Source organism: Salminus brasiliensis, chromosome 20 (genome assembly GCF_030463535.1).
Source record: "Salminus brasiliensis chromosome 20, fSalBra1.hap2, whole genome shotgun sequence".
In the NCBI taxonomy this organism is placed as follows: Eukaryota; Metazoa; Chordata; class Actinopteri; order Characiformes; family Bryconidae; genus Salminus; species Salminus brasiliensis.
In genome coordinates this window covers 24,203,118-24,226,594 of record NC_132897.1, presented here as the reverse complement: position 1 = coordinate 24,226,594, position 23,477 = coordinate 24,203,118, and positions in this window count along the sequence as shown.

Here is a 23,477-nt window from a genome sequence, read left to right as displayed (position 1 = left end):
CGTACCTGTTACACAGTTGCAGATTAATTGCAAGATCCACTCTCAGGTAAAAAGATGCGTCAGGTGGGTCATGACATCCTGAAAATAAGAAAGACAAAAAAGAAAGTCAATATAAGTATAGAAACTGAATGTTCACTTACCTGTAACTCAGTTGCAGATGAAAACAAAGCCAGTCAGACACCATTCCAGATGCAGGCAACCTCTCACAGCTGGAAATGGATAGCCCCTTGTTGGCCGGATCCACTTTCAGGTAAAAAGGTGTGTGATGGGATCCTGTGTGACAAAAAAAAGAAAATAAATATATGTATAAAAACCAAATTAACACGTACCTGTTACACAGTTGCAGATTAATTGCAAGCCAGCCAGACACCGTCCTAGATGCAGACAACCACTCGCAGCTGAAGATGGATTGCCCCTTTTTGGCCAGGTCCACGTTCAGGTAAGTAGGTGTGTCATGAGATCCTGAAAATAAGAAAGACAAAAAAGAAATTCAACACAGTTGCAGATTAATTGCAAGCCAGCCAGACACTGATCCAGAAAAAAGAAATCAATATGTATAAAAAACGAATTAACACGTATCTTTTACACAGTTGCAGATTAATTGCAAGCCAGCCAGACACCGTTTCAGATGCAGACAACCACTCGTAGCTGAAGATGGATTGCCCCTTTTTGGCCAGGTCCACTTTCAGGTAAAAAGGTGCGTCAGGTGGGTCATGACATCCTGAAAATAAGAAAGACAAAAAAGAAAGTCAATATAAGTATAGAAACCGAATGTTCACTTACCTGTAACTCAGTTGCAGATGAAAAGAAAGCCAGTCAGACACCGTTCCAGATGCAGACAAACTCACAGCTGGAGATGGATAGCCCCTTGTTGGCCGGATCCACTTTCAGGTAAAAAGCTGGGCCATGGGATCCTGTGTGACAAGAAAAAAGAAAATCAATATATGTATAAAAACCAAATTAACACATACCTGTTACACAGTTGCAGATTAATTGCAAGCCAGCCAGACACTGTTCCAGATGCAGACATCCAGTCACAGCTGAAGATGGATTGCCCCATGTTGGCCAGATCCACTTTCAGGTAAAAAGGTGCGTGATGGGATCCTGTCTGACAAAAAAAAATTAAATCAATATATGTATAAAAACCGAATTAACACGTACCTTTTACACAGTTGCAGATTAATTGCAAGCCAGCCAGACACCGTTCCAGACGCAGACAACCACTCCCAGCTGTAGATGGATTGCCCCTTGTTGGCCGGATCCACTTTCAGGTAAAAAGGTGCGTGATGAGATACTGTGTGACAAGAAAAAAGAAAATCAATATATGTATAAAAACTGAATTAACACGTACCTTTTACACAGTTGCAGATTAATTGCAAGATCCACGTTAAGGTAAAAAGGTGAGTTAGGTGGGTCATGAGATCCTGAAAATAAGAAAGACAAAAAGAACGTAAATATAGGTATAGAATCTGAATGTTCACTGACTTGTTACTCAGTTGCAGATGAAAAGAAAGCCATTCAGACACTGTTCCAGATGCAGACAGCCACTCACAGCTGAAGATGGATTGCCAATTGTTGGCCAGATCCACTTTCATGTAAAAGGGTGCTTGATGGGATCCTGTGTGACAAAAAAAAGAAAGTCAATATATGTATAAAAACCGAATTAACACATACCTGTTACACAGTTGCAGATTAATTGCAAGATCCACTTTCAGGTAAAAAGGTGCGTCATGAGATCCTGTGTGACAAGAAAAAAGAAAATCAATATATGTATAAAAACCGAATTAACACGTACCTGTTACACAGTTGCAGATGAATTGCAAGCCAACTAGACACCGTTCTAAAAAGAACGGTGTCTGGCTGAAAGAAAATCAAAATATGTATAAAAACCGAATTAACAAGTACCTGTTACACAGTTGCAGATTAATTGCAAGCCAGCCAGACACTGATCTAGAAAAAAGAAATCAGGTGTGTGATGGGATCCTGTTTGACAAAAAAAAGAAAATCAATATATGTATAAAAACCGAATTAACACGTACCTGTTACACAGTTGCAGATTATTTGCAAGCCAGCCAGACACCGTTCTAAAAAGAACGGTGTCTGGCTGAAAGAAAATCAAAATATGTATAAAAACCGAATTAACACGTACCTGTTACACAGTTGCAGATTAATTGCAAGCCAGCCAGACACTGATCTAGAAAAAAAGAAATCAGGTGTGTGATGGGATCCTGTGTGACAAAAAAAAGAAAATCAATATATGTATAAAAAACGAATTAACACGTATCTTTTACACAGTTGCAGATTAATTGCAAGCCAGCCAGACACCGTTCCAGATGCAGATAACCACTCACACCTGAAGATGGATTGCCCCTTGTTGGCCAGGTCCACTTTCAGGTAAAAAGGTGCGTCATGAGATCCTGTGTGACAAGAAAAAAGAAAATCAATATATGTATAAAAACCGAATTAACACGTACCTGTTACACAGTTGCAGATTAATTGCAAGCCAGCCAGACATCGTTCTAGATGCAGACAACCGCTCATAGCTGAAGATGTATTGCCCCTTGTTGGCCAGGTCCACTTTCAGGTAAAAAGGTGCGTCATGAGATCCTGTGTGAGAAGAAAAAAGAAAATCAATATATGTATAAAAACCGAATTAACACGTACCTGTTACAGAGTTGCAGATTAATTGCAAGATCCACTTTCAGGTAAAAAGATGCGTCAGGTGGGTCATGACATCCTGAAAATAAGAAAGACAAAAAAGAAAGTCAATATAAGTATAGAAACTGAATGTTCACTTACCTGTAACTCAGTTGCAGATTAAAAAAAGAAAGCCAGTCAGACACCATTCCAGATGCAGGCAACCTCTCACAGCTGGACATGGATCTCACAGCTGGTCATGAGATCCTGTGTGACAAGAAAAAAGAAAATCAATATATGTATAAAAACTGAATTAACACGTACCTGTTACACAGTTGCAGATCAATTGCAAGCCAGTCAGACACCATTCCAGATGCAGGCAACCTCTCACAGCTGGACATGGATAGTCCCTTGTTGGCCGGATCCACTTTCAGGTAAAAAGGTGCGTCATGAGATCCTCTGTGACATGAAAAAAGAAAATCAATATATGTATAAAAACCGAATTAACACGTACCTGTTACACATTTGCAGATTAATTGCAAGATCCACTTTCAGGTAAAAAGATGAGTCAGGTGGGTCATGAGATCCTGAAAATAAGAAAGACAAAAAAGAATGTCAACACAGTTGCAGATTAATTGCAAGCCAGCCAGACACTGATCCAGAAAAAAGAAATCAATATGTATAAAAAACGAATTAACACGTACCTGTTACACAGTTGCAGATTAATTGCAAGATCCACTTTCAGGTAAAAAGATGCGTCAGGTGGGTCTTGAGATCCTGAAAATAAGAAAGACAAAAAAGAAAGTCAACACAGTTACAAAGTAATTGCAAGCCAGCCAGACACTATTCCAAATGCAGACAACCTATCACAGCTGAAGATGGATTGCACCTTGTTGGCCAGATCCACTTTCAGGTAAAAAGGTGCGTCATGAGATCCTGTGTGACAAGAAAAGAGAAAATCAATATATGTATAAAATCCGAATTAACACGTACCTGTTACACAGTTGCAGATTAATTGCAAGATCCACTTTCAGGTAAAAAGATGAGTCAGGTGGGTCATGAGATCCTGAAAATAAGAAAGACAAAAAAGAATGTCAACACAGTTGCAGATTAATTGCAAGCCAGCCAGACTCCATTCCAGATGCAGACAACCTCTCACAGCTGGACATGGATAGCCCCTTGTTGGCTGGATCCACTTTCAGGTAAAAAGGTGCGTGATGGGAACCTGTGTGACAAAAAAAAATTAAATCAATATATGTATAAAAACTGAATTAACACGTACCTGTTACACAGTTGCAGATTAATTGCAAGCCAGCCAGACACCGTTCCAGATGCAGACAACCACTCGCAGCTGAAGATAGATTATCCCTTTTTGGCCAGGTCCACTTTCAGGTAAATAGGTGTGTCATGAGATCCTGAAAATAAGAAAGACAAAAAAGAAATTCAACACAGTTGCAGATTAATTTCAAGCCAGCCAGACACTGATCCAGAAAAAAGAAATCAATATGTATAAAAAACGAATTAACACGTATCTTTTACACAGTTGCAGATTAATTGCAAGCCAGCCAGACACCGTTTCAGATGCAGACAACCACTCGTAGCTGAAGATGGATTGCCCCTTTTTGGCCAGGTCCACTTTCAGGTAAAAAGGTGCGTCAGGTGGGTCATGACATCCTGAAAATAAGAAAGACAAAAAAGAAAGTCAATATAAGTATAGAAACCGAATGTTCACTTACCTGTAACTCAGTTGCAGATGAAAAGAAAGCCAGTCAGACACCGTTCCAGATGCAGACAAACTCACAGCTGGAGATGGATAGCCCCTTGTTGGCCGGATCCACTTTCAGGTAAAAAGCTGGGCCATGGGATCCTGTGTGACAAGAAAAAAGAAAATCAATATATGTATAAAAACCAAATTAACACATACCTGTTACACAGTTGCAGATTAATTGCAAGCCAGCCAGACACTGTTCCAGATGCAGACATCCAGTCACAGCTGAAGATGGATTGCCCCATGTTGGCCAGATCCACTTTCAGGTAAAAAGGTGCGTGATGGGATCCTGTCTGACAAAAAAAAAGAAAATCAATATATGTATAAAAACCGAATTAACACGTACCTTTTACACAGTTGCAGATTAATTGCAAGCCAGCCAGACACCGTTCCAGATGCAGATAACCACTCACACCTGAAGATGGATTGCCCCTTGTTGGCCAGGTCCACTTTCAGGTAAAAAGGTGCGTCATGAGATCCTGTGTGACAAGAAAAAAGAAAATCAATATATGTATAAAAACCGAATTAACACGTACCTGTTACACAGTTGCAGATTAATTGCAAGCCAGCCAGACATCGTTCTAGATGCAGACAACCGCTCATAGCTGAAGATGTATTGCCCCTTGTTGGCCAGGTCCACTTTCAGGTAAAAAGGTGCGTCATGAGATCCTGTGTGAGAAGAAAAAAGAAAATCAATATATGTATAAAAACCGAATTAACACGTACCTGTTACAGAGTTGCAGATTAATTGCAAGATCCACTTTCAGGTAAAAAGATGCGTCAGGTGGGTCATGACATCCTGAAAATAAGAAAGACAAAAAAGAAAGTCAATATAAGTATAGAAACTGAATGTTCACTTACCTGTAACTCAGTTGCAGATTAAAAAAAGAAAGCCAGTCAGACACCATTCCAGATGCAGGCAACCTCTCACAGCTGGACATGGATCTCACAGCTGGTCATGAGATCCTGTGTGACAAGAAAAAAGAAAATCAATATATGTATAAAAACTGAATTAACACGTACCTGTTACACAGTTGCAGATCAATTGCAAGCCAGTCAGACACCATTCCAGATGCAGGCAACCTCTCACAGCTGGACATGGATAGTCCCTTGTTGGCCGGATCCACTTTCAGGTAAAAAGGTGCGTCATGAGATCCTCTGTGACATGAAAAAAGAAAATCAATATATGTATAAAAACCGAATTAACACGTACCTGTTACACATTTGCAGATTAATTGCAAGATCCACTTTCAGGTAAAAAGATGAGTCAGGTGGGTCATGAGATCCTGAAAATAAGAAAGACAAAAAAGAATGTCAACACAGTTGCAGATTAATTGCAAGCCAGCCAGACACTGATCCAGAAAAAAGAAATCAATATGTATAAAAAACGAATTAACACGTACCTGTTACACAGTTGCAGATTAATTGCAAGATCCACTTTCAGGTAAAAAGATGCGTCAGGTGGGTCTTGAGATCCTGAAAATAAGAAAGACAAAAAAGAAAGTCAACACAGTTACAAAGTAATTGCAAGCCAGCCAGACACTATTCCAAATGCAGACAACCTATCACAGCTGAAGATGGATTGCACCTTGTTGGCCAGATCCACTTTCAGGTAAAAAGGTGCGTCATGAGATCCTGTGTGACAAGAAAAGAGAAAATCAATATATGTATAAAATCCGAATTAACACGTACCTGTTACACAGTTGCAGATTAATTGCAAGATCCACTTTCAGGTAAAAAGATGAGTCAGGTGGGTCATGAGATCCTGAAAATAAGAAAGACAAAAAAGAATGTCAACACAGTTGCAGATTAATTGCAAGCCAGCCAGACTCCATTCCAGATGCAGACAACCTCTCACAGCTGGACATGGATAGCCCCTTGTTGGCTGGATCCACTTTCAGGTAAAAAGGTGCGTGATGGGAACCTGTGTGACAAAAAAAAATTAAATCAATATATGTATAAAAACTGAATTAACACGTACCTGTTACACAGTTGCAGATTAATTGCAAGCCAGCCAGACACCGTTCCAGATGCAGACAACCACTCGCAGCTGAAGATAGATTATCCCTTTTTGGCCAGGTCCACTTTCAGGTAAATAGGTGTGTCATGAGATCCTGAAAATAAGAAAGACAAAAAAGAAATTCAACACAGTTGCAGATTAATTTCAAGCCAGCCAGACACTGATCCAGAAAAAAGAAATCAATATGTATAAAAAACGAATTAACACGTATCTTTTACACAGTTGCAGATTAATTGCAAGCCAGCCAGACACCGTTTCAGATGCAGACAACCACTCGTAGCTGAAGATGGATTGCCCCTTTTTGGCCAGGTCCACTTTCAGGTAAAAAGGTGCGTCAGGTGGGTCATGACATCCTGAAAATAAGAAAGACAAAAAAGAAAGTCAATATAAGTATAGAAACCGAATGTTCACTTACCTGTAACTCAGTTGCAGATGAAAAGAAAGCCAGTCAGACACCGTTCCAGATGCAGACAAACTCACAGCTGGAGATGGATAGCCCCTTGTTGGCCGGATCCACTTTCAGGTAAAAAGCTGGGCCATGGGATCCTGTGTGACAAGAAAAAAGAAAATCAATATATGTATAAAAACCAAATTAACACATACCTGTTACACAGTTGCAGATTAATTGCAAGCCAGCCAGACACTGTTCCAGATGCAGACATCCAGTCACAGCTGAAGATGGATTGCCCCATGTTGGCCAGATCCACTTTCAGGTAAAAAGGTGCGTGATGGGATCCTGTCTGACAAAAAAAAAGAAAATCAATATATGTATAAAAACCGAATTAACACGTACCTTTTACACAGTTGCAGATTAATTGCAAGCCAGCCAGACACCGTTCCAGACGCAGACAACCACTCCCAGCTGTAGATGGATTGCCCCTTGTTGGCCGGATCCACTTTCAGGTAAAAAGGTGCGTGATTAGATACTGTGTGACAAGAAAAAAGAAAATCAATATATGTATAAAAACTGAATTAACACGTACCTTTTACACAGTTGCAGATTAATTGCAAGATCCACGTTGAGGTAAAAAGGTGAGTTAGGTGGGTCATGAGATCCTGAAAATAAGAAAGACAAAAAGAACGTAAATATAGGTATAGAATCTGAATGTTCACTGACCTGTTACTCAGTTGCAGATGAAAAGAAAGCCATTCAGACACTGTTCCAGATGCAGACAGCCACTCACAGCTGAAGATGGATTGCCAATTGTTGGCCAGATCCACTTTCAGGTAAAAGGGTGCTTGATGGGATCCTGTGTGACAAAAAAAAGAAAATCAATATATGTATAAAAACCGAATTAACACATACCTGTTACACAGTTGCAGATTAATTGCAAGATCCACTTTCAGGTAAAAAGGTGCGTCATGAGATCCTGTGTGACAAGAAAAAAGAAAATCAATATATGTATAAAAACCGAATTAACACGTACCTGTTACACAGTTGCAGATTAATTGCAAGCCAGCCAGACACCGTTCTAAAAAGAACGGTGTCTGGCTGAAAGAAAATCAAAATATGTATAAAAACCGAATTAACAAGTACCTGTTACACAGTTGCAGATTAATTGCAAGCCAGCCAGACACTGATCTAGAAAAAAGAAATCAGGTGTGTGATGGGATCCTGTGTGACAAAAAAAAGAAAATCAATATATGTATAAAAAACGAATTAACACGTATCTTTTACACAGTTGCAGATTAATTGCAAGCCAGCCAGACACCGTTCCAGATGCAGATAACCACTCACACCTGAAGATGGATTGCCCCTTGTTGGCCAGGTCCATTTTCAGGTAAAATGGTGCGTCATGAGATCCTGTGTGACAAGAAAAAAGAAAATCAATATATGTATAAAAACCGAATTAACACGTACCTGTTACACAGTTGCAGATTAATTGCAAGATCCACTTTCAGGTAAAAAGATGTGTCAGGTGGGTCATGAGATCCTGAAAATAAGAAAGACAAAAAAGAATGTCAACACAGTTGCAGATTAATTGCAAGCCAGCCAGACACTGATCCTGAAAAAAGAAATCAATATGTATAAAAAACGAATTAACACGTATCTTTTACACAGTTGCAGATTATTTGCAAGCCAGCCAGACACCGTTCCAGATGCAGACAACCATTCAGAGCTGAAGATGGATTGCCCCTTGTTGGCCAGATCCCATTTCAGGTAAAAAGGTGCTTGATGGGATCCTGTGTAACAAAAAAAAGAAAATCAATATATGTATAAAAACCGAATTAACACGTACCTGTTACACAGTTGCAGATTAATTGCAAGCCAGCCAGACACCGTTCTAAAAAGAATGGTGTCTGGCTTAAAGAAAATCAAAATATGTATAAAAACTGAATTAACACGTACCTGTTACACAGTTGCAGATTAATTGCAAGCCAGCCAGACACTGATCTAGAAAAAAGAAATCAGGTGTGTGATGGGATCCTGTGTGACAAAAAAATGAAAATCAATATATGTATAAAAAACGAATTAACACGTATCTTTTACACAGTTGCAGATTAATTGCAAGCCAGCCAGACACCGTTCCAGATGCAGACAACACCTCACACCTGAAGATGGATTGCCCCTTGTTGGCCAGGTCCACTTTCAGGTAAAAAGGTGCGTCATGAGATCCTGTGTGACAAGAAAAAAGAAAATCAATATATGTATAAAAACCGAATTAACACGTACCTGTTACACAGTTGCAGATTAATTGCAAGATCCACTTTCAGGTAAAATGATGCGTCAGGTGGGTCATGACATCCTGAAAATAAGAAAGACAAAAAAAGAATGTTAACACAGTTGCAGATTAATTGCAAGCCAGCAAGACACTGATCCAGAAAAAAGAAATCAATATGTATAAAAAACAAATTAACACGTATCTTTTACACAGTTGCAGATTAATTGCAAGCCAGTCAGACACCATTCTAGATGCAGGCAACCTCTCACAGCTAAACATGGATAGCCCCTTGTTGGCCGGATCCACTTTCAGGTAAAAAGGTGCGTGTGGGATCCTGTGTGACAAAAAAAAGAAAATCAATATATGTATAAAAACTGAATTAACACGTACCTGTTACACAGTTGCAGATTAATTTCAAGCCAGCCAGACACCGTTCCAGATGCAGACAACCACTCGTAGCTGAAGATGGTTTGCCCCTTGTTGGCCAGGTCCACTTTCAGGTAAAAAGGTGCGTCATGAGATCCTGTGTGACAAGAAAAAAGAAAATCAATATATGTATAAAAACCGAATTAACACATACCTGTTACACAGTTGCAGAATAATTGCAAGATCCACTTTCAGGTAAAAAGATGCGTCAGGTGGGTCATGAGATCCTGAAAATAAGAAAGACAAAAAAGAATGTCAACACAGTTGCAGATTAATTGCAAGCCAGCCAGACACTGATCCAGAAAAAAGAAATCAATATTTATAAAAAACGAATTAACACGTATCTTTTACACAGTTGCAGATTAATTGCAAGCCAGCCAGACACCGTTCCACATGCAGACAACCATTCAGAGCTGAAGATGGATTGCCCCTTGTTGGCCAGATCCCATTTCAGGTAAAAAGGTGCTTGATGGGATCCTGTGTGAAAAAAAAAGAAAATCAATATATGTATAAAAACCGAATTAACACGTACCTGTTACACAGTTGCAGATTAATTGCAAGCCAGCCTGACACTGATCTAGAAAAAAGAAATCAGGTGTGTGATGAGATCCTGTGTGACAAAAAAAAGAAAATCAATATATGTATAAAAAACGAATTAACACGTATCTTTTACACAGTTGTAGATTAATTGCAAGCCAGCCAGACACCGTTCCAGATGCAGACAACCACTCACAGCTGAAGATGGATTGCCCCTTGTTGGCCAGATCCACTTTCAGGTAAAAAGGTGCTTGATGGGATCCTGTGTGACAAAAAAAAGAAAATCAATATATGTATAAAAACCGAATTAACACGTACCTGTTACACAGTTGCAGATTAATTGCAAGCCAGCCAGACACCGTTCTAAAAAGAACGGTGTCTGGCTGAAAGAAAATCAAAATATGTATAAAAACCGAATTAACACGTACCTGTTACACAGTTGCAGATTAATTGCAAGCCAGCCAGACACTGATCTAGAAAAAAGAAATCAGGTGTGTGATGGGATCCTGTGTGACAAAAAAAAGAAAATCAATATATGTATAAAAACCGAATTAACACGTACCTGTTACACAGTTGCAGATTAATTGCAAGATCCACTTTCAGGTAAAAAGATGCGTCAGGTGGGTCATGACATCCTGAAAATAAGAAAGACAAAAAAGAAAGTCAATATAAGTATAGAAACTGAATGTTCACTTACCTGTAACTCAGATGTAGATGAAAAGAAAGCCAGTCAGACACCATTCCAGATGCAGGCAACCTCTCACAGCTGGACATGGATAGCCCCTTGTTGGCCGGATCCACTTTCAGGTAAAAAGGTGCGTGTGGGATCCTGTGTGACAAAAAAAAAGAAAATCAATATATGTATAAAAACTGAATTAACACGTACCTGTTACACAGTTGCAGATCAATTGCAAGCCAGCCAGACAACGTTCCAGATGCAGACAACCAATCGTAGCTGAAGATGGATTGCCCCTTGTTGGCCAGGTCCACTTTCATGTAAAGATTTGCGTCATGAGATCCTGTGTGACAAGAAAAAAGAAAATCAATATATGTATAAAAACCGAATCAACACGTACCTGTTACACAGTTGCAGATTAATTGCAAGCCAGCCAGTAACCGTTCTAGATGCAGACAACCACTCATAGCTGAAGATGGATTGCCCCTTGTTGGCCAGGTCTACTTTCAGGTAAAAAGGTGCGTCATGAGATCCTGTGTGACAAGAAAAAAGAAAATCAATATATGTATAAAAAACGAATTAACACGTACCTGTTACACAGTTGCAGATTAATTGCAAGCCAACCAGACACCGTTCTGGATGCACACAACCACTCATAGCTGAAGATGGATTGCCCCTTGTTGGCCAGGTCCACTTTCAGGTAAAAAGGTGCGTCATGAGATCCTGTGTGACAAGAAAAAAGAAAATCAATATATGTATAAAAACCGAATTAACACGTACCTGTTACACAGTTGCAGATTAATTGCAAGCCAGCCAGACACTGATCTAGAAAAAAGAAATCAGGTGTGTGATGGGATCCTGTGTGACAAAAAAAAGAAAATCAATATATGTATAAAAACCGAATTAACACGTACCTGTTACACAGTTGCAGATTAATTGCAAGATCCACTTTCAGGTAAAAAGATGCGTCAGGTGGGTCATGACATCCTGAAAATAAGAAAGACAAAAAAGAAAGTCAATATAAGTATAGAAACTGAATGTTCACTTACCTGTAACTCAGATGTAGATGAAAAGAAAGCCAGTCAGACACCATTCCAGATGCAGGCAACCTCTCACAGCTGGACATGGATAGCCCCTTGTTGGCCGGATCCACTTTCAGGTAAAAAGGTGCGTGTGGGATCCTGTGTGACAAAAAAAAAGAAAATCAATATATGTATAAAAACTGAATTAACACGTACCTGTTACACAGTTGCAGATCAATTGCAAGCCAGCCAGACAACGTTCCAGATGCAGACAACCAATCGTAGCTGAAGATGGATTGCCCCTTGTTGGCCAGGTCCACTTTCATGTAAAGATTTGCGTCATGAGATCCTGTGTGACAAGAAAAAAGAAAATCAATATATGTATAAAAACCGAATCAACACGTACCTGTTACACAGTTGCAGATTAATTGCAAGCCAGCCAGTAACCGTTCTAGATGCAGACAACCACTCATAGCTGAAGATGGATTGCCCCTTGTTGGCCAGGTCTACTTTCAGGTAAAAAGGTGCGTCATGAGATCCTGTGTGACAAGAAAAAAGAAAATCAATATATGTATAAAAAACGAATTAACACGTACCTGTTACACAGTTGCAGATTAATTGCAAGCCAACCAGACACCGTTCTGGATGCACACAACCACTCATAGCTGAAGATGGATTGCCCCTTGTTGGCCAGGTCCACTTTCAGGTAAAAAGGTGCGTCATGAGATCCTGTGTGACAAGAAAAAAGAAAATCAATATATGTATAAAAACCGAATTAACACGTACCTGTTACACAGTTGCAGATTAATTGCAAGCCAGCCAGACACTGATCTAGAAAAAAGAAATCAGGTGTGTGATGGGATCCTGTGTGACAAAAAAAAGAAAATCAATATATGTATAAAAACCGAATTAACACGTACCTGTTACACAGTTGCAGATTAATTGCAAGATCCACTTTCAGGTAAAAAGATGCGTCAGGTGGGTCATGACATCCTGAAAATAAGAAAGACAAAAAAGAAAGTCAATATAAGTATAGAAACTGAATGTTCACTTACCTGTAACTCAGATGTAGATGAAAAGAAAGCCAGTCAGACACCATTCCAGATGCAGGCAACCTCTCACAGCTGGACATGGATAGCCCCTTGTTGGCCGGATCCACTTTCAGGTAAAAAGGTGCGTGTGGGATCCTGTGTGACAAAAAAAAAGAAAATCAATATATGTATAAAAACTGAATTAACACGTACCTGTTACACAGTTGCAGATCAATTGCAAGCCAGCCAGACAACGTTCCAGATGCAGACAACCAATCGTAGCTGAAGATGGATTGCCCCTTGTTGGCCAGGTCCACTTTCATGTAAAGATTTGCGTCATGAGATCCTGTGTGACAAGAAAAAAGAAAATCAATATATGTATAAAAACCGAATCAACACGTACCTGTTACACAGTTGCAGATTAATTGCAAGCCAGCCAGTAACCGTTCTAGATGCAGACAACCACTCATAGCTGAAGATGGATTGCCCCTTGTTGGCCAGGTCTACTTTCAGGTAAAAAGGTGCGTCATGAGATCCTGTGTGACAAGAAAAAAGAAAATCAATATATGTATAAAAAACGAATTAACACGTACCTGTTACACAGTTGCAGATTAATTGCAAGCCAACCAGACACCGTTCTGGATGCACACAACCACTCATAGCTGAAGATGGATTGCCCCTTGTTGGCCAGGTCCACTTTCAGGTAAAAAGGTGCGTCATGAGATCCTGTGTGACAAGAAAAAAGAAAATCAATATATGTATAAAAACCGAATTAACACGTACCTGTTACAGAGTTGCAGATTAATTGCAAGATCCACTTTCAGGTAAAAAGATGCGTCAGGTGGGTCATGACATCCTGAAAATAAGAAAGACAAAAAAGAAAGTCAACACAGTTGCAGATTAATTGCAAGCCAGCCAGACACTGATCCAGAAAAAAGAAATCAATATGTATAAAAAACAAATTAACACGTACCTGTTACACAGTTGCAGATTAATTGCAAGATCCACTTTCAGGTAAAAAGATGCGTCAGGTGGGTCATGACATCCTGAAAATAAGAAAGACAAAAAAGAAAGTCAATATAAGTATAGAAACTGAATGTTCACTTACCTGTAACTCAGTTGTAGATTAAAAAAAGAAAGCCAGTCAGACACCATTCCAGATGCAGGCAACCTCTCACAGCTGGACATGGATAGCCCCTTGTTGGCCGGATCCACTTTCAGGTAAAAAGGTGCGTGATGGGATCCTGTGTGACAAAAAAAAAGAAAATCAATATATGTATAAAAACTGAATTAATACGTACCTGTTACACAGTTGCAGATTAATTGCAAGCCAGCCAGACACCGTTCCAGATGCAGACAACCATTCAGAGCTGAAGATGGATTGCCCATTGTTGGCCAGATCCCATTTCAGGTAAAAAGGTGCTTGATGGGATCCTGTGTGAAAAAAAAAAGAAAATCAATATATGTATAAAAACCGAATTAACACGTACCTGTTACACAGTTGCAGATTAATTGCAAGATCCACTTTCAGGTAAAAAGATGCGTCAGGTGGGTCATGACATCCTGAAAATGAGAAAGACAAAAAAGAAAGTCAATATAAATATAGAAACTGAATGTTCACTTACCTGTAACTCAGTTGCAGATGAAAAGAAAGCCAGTCAGACACCATTCCAGATGCAGGCAACCTCTCAGAGCTGGACATGGATAGCCCCTTGTTGGCCGGATCCACTTTCAAGTAAAAAGGCGCGTGATGGGATCCTGTGTGACAAGAAAAAAGAAAATCAATATATGTATAAAAAACGAATTAACACGTACCTGTTACACAGTTGCAGATTAATTGCAAGCCAACCAGACACCGTTCTGGATGCACACAACCACTCATAGCTGAAGATGGATTGCCCCTTGTTGGCCAGGTCCACTTTCAGGTAAAAAGGTGCGTCATGAGATCCTGTGTGACAAGAAAAAAGAAAATCAATATATGTATAAAAACCGAATTAACACGTACCTGTTACACAGTTGCAGATTAATTGCAAGCCAGCCAGACACCGTTCTAAAAAGAACGGTGTCTGGCTGAAAGAAAATCAAAATATGTATAAAAACCGAATTAACACGTACCTGTTACACAGTTGCAGATTAATTGCAAGCCAGCCAGACACTGATCTAGAAAAAAGAAATCAGGTGTGTGATGGGATCCTGTGTGACAAAAAAAAGAAAATCAATATATGTATAAAAACCGAATTAACACGTACCTGTTACACAGTTGCAGATTAATTGCAAGATCCACTTTCAGGTAAAAAGATGCGTCAGGTGGGTCATGACATCCTGAAAATAAGAAAGACAAAAAAGAAAGTCAATATAAGTATAGAAACTGAATGTTCACTTACCTGTAACTCAGATGTAGATGAAAAGAAAGCCAGTCAGACACCATTCCAGATGCAGGCAACCTCTCACAGCTGGACATGGATAGCCCCTTGTTGGCCGGATCCACTTTCAGGTAAAAAGGTGCGTGTGGGATCCTGTGTGACAAAAAAAAAGAAAATCAATATATGTATAAAAACTGAATTAACACGTACCTGTTACACAGTTGCAGATCAATTGCAAGCCAGCCAGACAACGTTCCAGATGCAGACAACCAATCGTAGCTGAAGATGGATTGCCCCTTGTTGGCCAGGTCCACTTTCATGTAAAGATTTGCGTCATGAGATCCTGTGTGACAAGAAAAAAGAAAATCAATATATGTATAAAAACCGAATCAACACGTACCTGTTACACAGTTGCAGATTAATTGCAAGCCAGCCAGTAACCGTTCTAGATGCAGACAACCACTCATAGCTGAAGATGGATTGCCCCTTGTTGGCCAGGTCTACTTTCAGGTAAAAAGGTGCGTCATGAGATCCTGTGTGACAAGAAAAAAGAAAATCAATATATGTATAAAAAACGAATTAACACGTACCTGTTACACAGTTGCAGATTAATTGCAAGCCAACCAGACACCGTTCTGGATGCACACAACCACTCATAGCTGAAGATGGATTGCCCCTTGTTGGCCAGGTCCACTTTCAGGTAAAAAGGTGCGTCATGAGATCCTGTGTGACAAGAAAAAAGAAAATCAATATATGTATAAAAACCGAATTAACACGTACCTGTTACAGAGTTGCAGATTAATTGCAAGATCCACTTTCAGGTAAAAAGATGCGTCAGGTGGGTCATGACATCCTGAAAATAAGAAAGACAAAAAAGAAAGTCAACACAGTTGCAGATTAATTGCAAGCCAGCCAGACACTGATCCAGAAAAAAGAAATCAATATGTATAAAAAACGAATTAACACGTACCTGTTACACAGTTGCAGATTAATTGCAAGATCCACTTTCAGGTAAAAAGATGCGTCAGGTGGGTCATGACATCCTGAAAATAAGAAAGACAAAAAAGAAAGTCAATATAAGTATAGAAACTGAATGTTCACTTACCTGTAACTCAGTTGTAGATTAAAAAAAGAAAGCCAGTCAGACACCATTCCAGATGCAGGCAACCTCTCACAGCTGGACATGGATAGCCCCTTGTTGGCCGGATCCACTTTCAGGTAAAAAGGTGCGTGATGGGATCCTGTGTGACAAAAAAAAGAAAATCAATATATGTATAAAAACTGAATTAATACGTACCTGTTACACAGTTGCAGATTAATTGCAAGCCAGCCAGACACCGTTCCAGATGCAGACAACCATTCAGAGCTGAAGATGGATTGCCCATTGTTGGCCAGATCCCATTTCAGGTAAAAAGGTGCTTGATGGGATCCTGTGTGAAAAAAAAAAGAAAATCAATATATGTATAAAAACCGAATTAACACGTACCTGTTACACAGTTGCAGATTAATTGCAAGATCCACTTTCAGGTAAAAAGATGCGTCAGGTGGGTCATGACATCCTGAAAATGAGAAAGACAAAAAAGAAAGTCAATATAAATATAGAAACTGAATGTTCACTTACCTGTAACTCAGTTGCAGATGAAAAGAAAGCCAGTCAGACACCATTCCAGATGCAGGCAACCTCTCAGAGCTGGACATGGATAGCCCCTTGTTGGCCGGATCCACTTTCAAGTAAAAAGGCGCGTGATGGGATCCTGTGTGACAAAAAAAAGAAAATCAATATATGTATAAAAACTGAATTAACACGTACCTGTTACACAGTTGCAGATTAATTGCAAGCCAGCTAGACACCGTTCTAGATGCAGACAACCACTCATAGCTGAAGATGGATTGCCCCTTGTTGGCCAGGTCTACTTTCAGGTAAAAAGGTGCGTCATGAGATCCTGTGTGACAAGAAAAAAGAAAATCAATATATGTATAAAAAACGAATTAACACGTACCTGTTACACAGTTGCAGATTAATTGCAAGCCAACCAGACACCGTTCTGGATGCACACAACCACTCATAGCTGAAGATGGATTGCCCCTTGTTGGCCAGGTCCACTTTCAGGTAAAAAGGTGCGTCATGAGATCCTGTGTGACAAGAAAAAAGAAAATCAATATATGTATAAAAACCGAATTAACAAGTACCTGTTACAGAGCTGCAGATTAATTGCAAGATCCACTTTCAGGTAAAAAGATGCGTCAGGTGGGTCATGACATCCTGAAAATAAGAAAGACAAAAAAGAAAGTCAACACAGTTACAGAGTAATTGCAAGCCAGCCAGACACTGATCCAGAAAAAAGAAATCAATATGTATAAAAAACGAATTAACACGTACCTGTTACACAGTTGCAGATTAATTGCAAGGTCCACTTTCAGGTAAAAAGATGCGTCAGGTGGGTCATGACATCCTGAAAATAAGAAAGACAAAAAAGAAAGTCAATATAAGTATAGAAACTGAATGTTCACTTACCTGTAACTCAGTTGCAGATGAAAACAAAGCCAGTCAGACACCATTCCAGATGCAGGCAACCTCTCACAGGTGGAAATGGATAGCCCCTTGTTGGCCGGATCCACTTTCAGGTAAAAAGGTGCGTGATGGGATCCTGTGTGACAAAAAAAAGAAAATAAATATATGTATAAAAACCGAATTAACACGTACCTGTTACACAGTTGCAGATTAATTGCAAGCCAGCCAGACAACGTCCTAGATGCAGACAACCACTCGCAGCTGAAGATGGATTGCTCCTTTTTGGCCAGGTCCACGTTCAGGTAAAAAGGTGTGTCAGGTGGGTCATGAGATCCTGAAAATAAGAAAGACAAAAAAGAAATTCAACACAGTTGCAGATTAATTGCAAGCCAGCCAGACACTGATCCAGAAAAAAGAAATCAATGTGTATAAAAAACGAATTAACACGTATCTTTTACACAGTTGCAGATTAATTGCAATCCAGCCAGACACCGTTCCAGATGCAGACAACCACTCTCTGCTGAAGATGGATTGCCCCTTGTTGGCCAGGTCCACTTTCAGGTAAAAAGGTGCGTCATGAGATCCTGTGTGACAAGAAAAAAGAAAATCAATATATGTATAAAAACCGAATTAACATGTACCTGTTACACAGTTGCAGATTAATTGCAAGATCCACTTTCAGGTAAAAAGATGCGTCAGGTGGGTCATGACATCCTGAAAATAAGAAAGACAAAAAAGAAAGTCAATATAAGTATAGAAACTGAATGTTCACTTACCTGTAACACAGTTGCAGATTAAAAAAAGAAAGCCACTCAGACACCATTCCAGATGCAGGCAACCTCTCACAGCTGGACATGGATAGCCCCTTGTTGGCCGGATCCACTTTCAGGTAAAAAGGTGCGTGATGGGATCCTGTGTGACAAAAAAAAAGAAAATCAATATATATATAAAAACTGAATTAATACGTACCTGTTACACAGTTGCAGATTAATTGCAAGCCAGCCAGACACCGTTCCAGATGCAGACAACCACTCGCAGCTGAAGATGGATTGCCCCTTTTTGGCCAGGTCCACTTTCAGGTAAAAAGGTGCGTCATGAGATCCTGTGTGACAAGAAAAAAGAAAATCAATATATGTATAAAAACCGAATTAACACGTACCTGTTACACAGTTGCAGATTAATTGCAAGATCCACTTTCAGGTAAAAAGATGCGTCAGGTGGGTCATGACATCCTGAAAATAAGAAAGACAAAAAAGAAAGTCAATATAAGTATAGAAACTGAATGTTCACTTACCTGTAACTCAGTTGTAGATTAAAAAAAGAAAGCCAGTCAGACACCATTCCAGATGCAGGCAACCTCTCACAGCTGGACATGGATAGCCCCTTGTTGGCCAGATCCACTTTCAGGTAAAAAGGTGCGTGATGGGATCCTATGTGACAAAAAAAAAGAAAATCAATATATGTATAAAAACTGAATTAATACGTACCTGTTACACAGTTGCAGATTAATTGCAAGCCAGCCAGACACCGTTCCAGATGCAGACAACCATTCAGAGCTGAAGATGGATTGCCCATTGTTGGCCAGATCCCATTTCAGGTAAAAAGGTGCTTGATGGGATCCTGTGTGAAAAAAAAAAGAAAATCAATATATGTATAAAAACCGAATTATCACGTACCTGTTACACAGTTGCAGATTAATTGCAAGCCAGCCAGACACCGTTCTAAAAAGAACGGTGTCTGGCTGAAAGAAAATCAAAATATGTATAAAATCGAATTAACACGTACCTGTTACACAGTTGCAGATTAATTGCAAGCCAGCCAGACACTGATCTAGAAAAAAGAAATCAGGTGTGTGATGGGATCCTGTATGACAAAAAAAAAGAAAATCAATATATGTATAAAATACGAATTAACACGTATCTTTTACACAGTTGCAGATTAATTGCAAGCCAGCCAGACACCGTTCCAGATGCAGATAACCACTCACACCTGAAGATGGATTGCCCCTTGTTGGCCAGGTCCACTTTTAGGTAAAAAGGTGCGTCATGAGATCCTGTGTGACAAGAAAAGAGAAAATCAATATATGTGTAAAATCCGAATTAACACGTACCTGTTACACAGTTGCAGATTAATTGCAAGCCAGCCAGACAGTATTCCAGATGCAGGCAACCTCTCACAGCTGGAAATGGATAGCCCCTTGCTGTCCGGAGCCACTTTCAGGTAAAAAGGTGCTTGATGGGATCCTGTGTGACAAAAAAAAGAAAATCAATATATGTATAAAAACCAAATTAACACGTACCTGTTACACAGATGCAGATTAATTGCAAGCCAGCCAGACACCGTTCCAGATGTAGACAACCACTCGTAGCTGAAGATGGATTGCCCCTTGTTGGCCAGGACCACTTTCAGGTAAAAAGGTGCGTCATGAGATCCTGTGTGACAAGAAAAAAGAAAATCAATATATGTATAAAAACCGAATTAACACGTACCTGTTACACAGTTGCAGATTAAAATAAGAAAGCCAGTCAGACACCATTCCAGATGCAGGCAACCTCTCACAGCTGGACATGGATAGCCCCTTGTTGGCCGGATCCACTTTCAGGTAAAAAGGTGCGTGATGGGATCCTGTGTGACAAGAAAAAAGAAAATCAATATATGTATAAAAACCGAATTAACACGTACCTGTTACACATTTGCAGATTAATTGCAAGATCCACTTTCAGGTAAAAAGATGAGTCAGGTGGGTCATGAGATCCTGAAAATAAGAAAGACAAAAAAGAATGTCAACACAGTTGCAGATTAATTGCAAGCCAGCCAGACACTGATCCAGAAAAAAGAAATCAATATGTATAAAAAACGAATTAACACGTATCTTTTACACAGTTGCAGATTATTTGCAAGCCAGCCAGACACCGTTCCAGATGCAGACAACCATTCAGAGCTGAAGATGGATTGCCCCTTGTTGGCCAGATCCCATTACAGATAAAAAGGTGCTTGATGGGATCCTGTGTGACAAAAAAAAGAAAATCAATATATGTATAAAAACCGAATTAACACGTACCTGTTACACAGTTGCAGATTAATTGCAAGCCAGCCAGACACCATTCTAAAAAGAACGGTGTCTGGCTGAAAGAAAATCAAAATATTTATAAAAATCGAATTAACACGTACCTGTTACACAGTTGCAGATTAATTGCAAGCCAGCCAGACTCTGATCTAGAAAAAAGAAATCAGGTGTGTGATGGGATCCTGTGTGACAAAAAAAAGAAAATCAATATATGTATAAAAAACGAATTAACACGTATCTTTTACACAGTTGCAGATTAATTGCAAGCCAGCCAGACACCGTTCCAGATGCAGACAACCACTCACAGCTGAAGATGGATTGCCCCTTGTTGGCCAGATCCACTTTCAGGTAAAAAGGTGCTTGATGGGATCCTGTGTGACAAAAAAAAGAAAATCAATATATGTATAAAAACCGAATTAACACGTACCTGTTACACAGTTGCAGATTAATTGCAAGCCAGCCAGACACCGTTCTAAAAATAACGGTGTCTGGCTGAAAGAAAATCAAAATATGTATAAAAACCGAATTAACACGTACCTGTTACACAGTTGCAGATTAATTTCAAGCCAGCCAGACACTGATCTAGAAAAAAGAAATCAGGTGTGTGATGGGATCCTGTGTGACAAAAAAAAAGAAAATCAATATATGTATAAAATACGAATTAACACGTATCTTTTACACAGTTGCAGATTAATTGCAAGCCAGCCAGACACCGTTCCAGATGCAGATAACCACTCACACCTGAAGATGGATTGCCCCTTGTTGGCCAGGTCTACTTTCAGGTAAAAAGGTGCGTCATGAGATCCTGTGTGACAAGAAAAAAGAAAATCAATATATGTATAAAAACCGAATTAACACGTACCTGTTTCACAGTTGCAGATTAATTGCAAGCCAGCCAGACATCGTTCTAGATGCAGACAACCGCTCATAGCTGAAGATGGATTGCCCCTTGTTGGCCAGGTCCACTTTCAGGTAAAAAGGTGCGTCATGAGATCCTGTGTGACAAGAAAAAAGAAAATCAATATATGTATAAAATCCGAATTAACACGTACCTGTTACACAGTTGCAGATTAAAATAAGAAAGCCAGTCAGACACCATTCCAGATGCAGGCAACCTCTCACAGCTGGACATGGATTGCCCCTTGTTGGCCAGGTCTACTTTCAGGTAAAAAGGTGCGTCATGAGATCCTGTGTGACAAGAAAAAAGAAAATCAATATATGTATAAAAACCGAATTAACACGTACCTGTTTCACAGTTGCAGATTAATTGCAAGCCAGCCAGACATCGTTCTAGATGCAGACAACCGCTCATAGCTGAAGATGGATTGCCCCTTGTTGGCCAGGTCCACTTTCAGGTAAAAAGGTGCGTCATTAGATCCTGTGTGACAAGAAAAAAGAAAATCAATATATGTATAAAAACCGAATTAACACGTACCTGTTACACAGTTGCAGATTAAAATAAGAAAGCCAGTCAGACACCATTCCAGATGCAGGCAACCTCTCACAGCTGGACATGGATAGCCCCTTGTTGGCCGGATCCACTTTCAGGTAAAAAGGTGCGTGATGGGATCCTGTGTGACAAGAAAAAAGAAAATCAATATATGTATAAAAACCGAATTAACACGTACCTGTTACACATTTGCAGATTAATTGCAAGATCCACTTTCAGGTAAAAAGATGAGTCAGGTGGGTCATGAGATCCTGAAAATAAGAAAGACAAAAAAGAATGTCAACACAGTTGCAGATTAATTGCAAGCCAGCCAGACACTGATCCAGAAAAAATAAATCAATATGTATAAAAAACGAATTAACACGTATCTTTTACACAGTTGCAGATTATTTGCAAGCCAGCCAGACACCATTCCAGATGCAGACAACCATTCAGAGCTGAAGATGGATTGCCCCTTGTTGGCCAGATCCCATTACAGATAAAAAGGTGCTTGATGGGATCCTGTGTGACAAAAAAAAGAAAATCAATATATGTATAAAAACCGAATTAACACGTACCTGTTACACAGTTGCAGATTAATTGCAAGCCAGCCAGACACCATTCTAAAAAGAACGGTGTCTGGCTGAAAGAAAATCAAAATATTTATAAAAATCGAATTAACACGTACCTGTTACACAGTTGCAGATTAATTGCAAGCCAACCAGACTCTGATCTAGAAAAAAGAAATCAGGTGTGTGATGGGATCCTGTGTGACAAAAAAAAGAAAATCAATATATGTATAAAAAACGAATTAACACGTATCTTTTACACAGTTGCAGATTAATTGCAAGCCAGCCAGACACCGTTCCAGATGCAGACAACCACTCACAGCTGAAGATGGATTGCCCCTTGTTGGCCAGATCCACTTTCAGGTAAAAAGGTGCTTGATGGGATCCTGTGTGACAAAAAAAAGAAAATCAATATATGTATAAAAACCGAATTAACACGTACCTGTTACACAGTTGCAGATTAATTGCAAGCCAGCCAGACACCGTTCTAAAAATAACGGTGTCTGGCTGAAAGAAAATCAAAATATGTATAAAAACCGAATTAACACGTACCTGTTACACAGTTGCAGATTAATTTCAAGCCAGCCAGACACTGATCTAGAAAAAAGAAATCAGGTGTGTGATGGGATCCTGTGTGACAAAAAAAAAGAAAATCAATATATGTATAAAATACGAATTAACACGTATCTTTTACACAGTTGCAGATTAATTGCAAGCCAGCCAGACACCGTTCCAGATGCAGATAACCACTCACACC